The sequence below is a fragment of the Mytilus edulis genome, unplaced genomic scaffold (genome assembly GCF_963676685.1).
Source record: "Mytilus edulis unplaced genomic scaffold, xbMytEdul2.2 SCAFFOLD_1021, whole genome shotgun sequence".
NCBI lineage: Eukaryota > Metazoa > Mollusca > Bivalvia > Mytilida > Mytilidae > Mytilus > Mytilus edulis.
In genome coordinates, this window is record NW_027268679.1 from 12331 (window position 1) to 17313 (window position 4983).

At 31.2% G+C, this 4983-nt stretch overlaps 1 long non-coding RNA gene across 1 annotated transcript; it reads left to right on the forward strand.

The window, feature by feature from the left end:
• Positions 1–467: 467 nt before the first annotated feature.
• LOC139508203 (uncharacterized) lies at positions 468–4611 on the forward strand. The gene is made up of 3 exons (XR_011661128.1): positions 468–555; positions 2672–2884; positions 4118–4611. It is a non-coding gene; the product is annotated as an uncharacterized lncRNA (long non-coding RNA).
• The last annotated feature ends 372 nt before the right edge of the window (positions 4612–4983 follow it).

A 4983-nucleotide genomic window follows, 5' to 3' on the forward strand; every position in this document is an offset into this window, starting at 1 on the left:
GAATTTTACCTGTAAAAGGGTCACTACTAGCTGTCAAATTCATGTTCATCTATTTTAATCAAATTCACATAACGTGTGGTGTTTAATTGTTTATTAAAATTCCACACACAATCTTGGCTGATATGCATAAAACCATTATTTCATGAACCTGCATGAAATATTGACTTATCACACAAGGACGTATATTAGTTATACGTCCTTGTTATCACAGAACTAAAAAAATAAATCACCGAAACCCACATAAGAGAACAGAATAGAGAATAACGGGCAAAGAAAAAAAGGAACAAAGAATAGTGAAAGAAAAAGAATAATGGTAAAACGTGTAAGTCATTAAAAATATAGCTTAAAAAAAGAAGCCTCTGTCATCGATTTGAGGAATTTACCCAAGGTTAATTTTACGGCGGCTTATTTTATTTTGGATTAAAAATAAACACAATTGACAAGTTTCCTTCCCCTGCATTTTCGATCGCACATGTAAATAGCAAGTTGGTCTCAAATAAGACACTGATACATTACAACACTTGCCGTCAGTATATGAAAATATTAATTAAGAAGGTATAGAAAATTAATGCACGCACACTATTATCCTTCACAGGCCTAAATCGTTAGTCCGCAAACAACGAGGGTGATAATTAAAAAAAACCCCAGCACTTTGAACACAGCCACCGGCATGCTATGAATTTGAAAGCTTCCCAAATTAGCAACTATCAATTTCTACCCATAGAAAACTTTTGTCCTTCTTTATGAAAAATGAAATATGTTGATATTAATGGTATAAAGGTTAAATCAATTTATTCATATATATTTGACCGACTAGAATTAATTGGGGAATTTAAACAAATTCCTATTGTAAGTGATAAAACTTAAAATTTATATCAGATCATATCAGGGTGATTGAAATGAGGAATAGGGGGTGGTGGGGGGTGGTGATCAGATAATTTTGGGGGAAGAAAGAAGGGAGGGTGAGTCCCTTGGGGGTAATCCTCACCCCCTTCAATTTGAGAATACGCTATTATCTTGTAAACGGTTTAGATCCCCACCCCTAAACCATATATATTCTTGAATGGGACAATAAAACGAATCAATTAAAATTAAAGGGATGTCCCTGGGGGTCACCCCACCCCGTTCAATTTGAGAATGTGCTATTATCTTGTTAACGGTTTAGATCCCCACCCCTAAACCATATATATTCTTCCATGGGACATTAAAACGAATCAATTAAAATTAAAGGGAAGTCCCTGGGGGTCACCCCACCCCGTTCAATTTGAGAATGTGCTATTATCTTGTAAACGGTTTAGATCCCCACCCCTAAACCATATATATTCTTGAATGGGACTATAAAACAAATCAATTAAAATTAAAGGTTAGTCCCTTGGGGTCACCCATCCCCGTTCAATTTGAGAATGTGCCATTATCTTTTAAACGGTCCAGATCCCCACCCCTAAACCATATATATTCTTGAATGGGACAATAAAACAAATCAATTAAAATTAAAAGGAAGTCCCTGGGGGTCACCCCATCCCGTTCAATTTGAGAATGTTATTATCTTGTAAACGGTCAAGATCCCCACCCCTAAACCATATATATTCTTGTATTGAACAATTAAACACATCAAATGAAATATAGGGAGAGTCCATGGGGGGTCACCCCCACCCTCACATATTTGAAAAACTTTTAAATGGTTGAGATCCCCAGTGGTTGAGTGAAAAAAATTCCAGATCACAGGGGGAGGATTCTAGGGGTTGGAAGTTCAACTTGGAACCCCCCCCCCTTTTTTTTTGACAATCAATGCATTTGAATGGAAACATATAGTTGGAACCACCCCTCCTAAATCCTGGTTTGGAACAGGGAACTCCCTTTATAAAATTGCTGGATCCATCCAGGCATACCATCTAGCTAGCTATTAAGGCTTTCAAAATATGAAATAAATCAAACAAGGAAATTAACGGTGTAGGCAACTGTTTTGAATTAAAAAAAAAAGCCTTTATTAACAATGTTAAATTTTGTGTGCATTTATTTTTGCTTATTTTCAATAACAAATAAATAATGGACAGAATTGCGTGATTGATTATTGTAATTTACGAAAAATCTGCATACATGTTATAAAATGGGAAGTAGAAACTGGGAATTTGTCAAAGAGACAACAACACAACCAAAGAGCAGACAACGGCCGAAGGTCACCTATGGGTCTTCAATGCAGTGAGGAAATTTTGGCACTGGTGTTCAGCTCATAAATATGTCTCAGAAATGAGAATGATATACAGCTCTCATTTGCATTAATAAAAACCTCACAATATGTTCTGAATATCAGAATATACAGTATTGCAAGATACTCTCATATTGTACACATGGAGCTGAGAAACTGTAAAATTAATCATGCTAATTTAACATTTAAGTCCACGGAATTAATCTTAATATGCATACAAAGGAATATAAGTATGCAAAAGACATATATATATATATGGTCTTCAAAAATAAGAGTATTAATGCCATTAATTTATGACAAGATCTTAATCAAGTAATAATTTTGGTTTGTTTAAATATTTCGGAGTATGACCTCCTTTTTTGTGATGATGTTTTCCTTTTAAGCTCGGAAAAATTGTTTGTATCAACAAAAATAAAAACACAAAGTTAATCTAGAATTATGTTTTTATCATTTTTTTATGTTTAGATCATGTAGATTGTCAGCAAGATGAAAAGAAAAAAAAATATGCAGCTCAAAAGTCAAAATGTGGATAAGCTGAGGTTCAAGGTCCTACTTTTGCAGATTTTTCATATTTTGCATGAATGAATTTAAAGTTTATACCATGGACAGCAGAGAAAGAAAAAAAAACTTTTCAATTTTCCTGCTTCTGAAGAATAAATGTAAAACATCTTGTTTTTGGTAAGTTTTATGCTCTGTCTTAATAGTGTTTGTGCATTCATCTGTCCAGTCCTTCCTCTAAATTGTATCCTCTTTATTTTTTTGGTGAGTGTTTGCCATGAATTTCAGTAAGTAGCCTGTGGATTTACATATATATATACTCAAAATTTAGTACTAATATTAAGGGATTTTAGCATGACATCCTGTCGAATGCTTGTTAATCATGTTTATGTTCCAGAACATATGAGTATTAAGACTACGCGTACAGTCTGCCCAATTTTAAGAAGTTGGTCAAGTTTGTTATAAACAAATATACATTACAGATCAACATAACTGAAATCTTTAATAGATTAATACAAAAAGTTTAATTGCAGTAGAAATAAAAATACATGTTTGTTTGAGCTCTGGTATTAGACAGTACAAGTACTGGGTATACTCAAATGGTCTGATTGTATGCATATGGTCGGACTGTAAGAGTATACTTATATGTTTCGGACCGTAAACGTACGATCCAAATACTTATATGGTCTGGAACATTTATACATGTCTTAAAACTAGTATCTGACAAACACGTTGGTGTTTGTGAACTTGGTAATAAGGTATTCGATAGAAATATAATGTTTTCAGATTATAAAAATAATATCCCATATTTACTTTTAATAAAGAAGAAGATTATTGATGTATGTATAACTGTAAAATGAGACAGCAAGCCAACAACACAAAAAATAAGTATAAAACAATATATTTTTTTGCATCAATGTTATAATTTCCAATATGTCCGAAGATTTCAAGGTATTTTTACATTGAAATTAAACACAAATTGAACTCTGTCAGAACTTCAAAAGCTTAAAGATATATTGTTTCTGTTGTCTGCATTTTGTATAATATATTGAAAAATTCTAGTGAATAATGGAGTATGTTATTATAATTGCCTAAAGTTTTAACATTGATCTTTATATATATATCTGATATATATATAACTTGGGAAAATACCCAAATATTTTAAAGAAGAATAAATTAATTGATTGTTATATACCAGTAGTATTAGAATAGGAAGATGTGGTATATTGCTAATTTGACAACTCTCCATCAGAGACCAAAGGATGTAAGAGGTTAGCAACTGATGACACTGGACAACCTTTAACAATCAGTAAAATCCATACCGCATAGCTATTTTTATTATAAATCATATTATTGCTATATGTATGCAAAAATTTTTATATAATACTTCAGATTTTATTGGTTCTTTTTCAGAAGGATTGAAATTCATCACCTAGAATAAATGGAGAAAACATAAAAAAACAAGACCAGAATAAATTCAAAGACAAAAGTTGGATCAGCTATTATTTTCACCACTCAGTCAATGATTTGAAGATCTTTTAAATACCAAAAGATATTGAAACCACAATAATGTCAATGTTCTGTGCTGAATGACCAAAAAGTGGACTATAAGATCACACAATGCTGGATGATAAGAAACTATTAATGTTTTGTGTGGAGAGATATTGTGAAAAAAATAGATTTACTTAAATAGCTACTGTAAATTCAAGAATTATTGTGAGGGTTTATATTTGCAAAAATTGCAACACAGTTGTAAAAGCAATAATTTAAACTCCCATTTAGAAATATTTTATATGAATTAAACTGATCTCAAAATCGTAAAAAATTAAAATCTCATTTTAGTCTTAAATGACAAAAATCCAATAATAAATGCATGCAATAATTTCTGAATTTACAGTACTAGTATGTTCAGCCTTATATTAGAGTTTTTCATTGATTTCAAATGGTAAATAATAGTGTTTCAAAGTATTCAATAATTCATAAATAAACATATATTGATACTTACATTATCTACTTTGTTGTTTAAAATTTAAGTTTTGAACAGTTATAGAACAATATGTTGAATTAACATTTCCAAAGAAAAAAGATATTCAATTAAAAGATTCATCTTATAACAATTTACTACCAAATAGAATACATTGTAACATACACATTACTGTGTATTTATATCTATATATTTATAATTTGAATCCCATAGGATTTTATTTTGTCCCATGGGATATTAAAAATCCCATGGGATAATAATAATCCCATGGGATTTTTTTTGTCCCATGGGACAA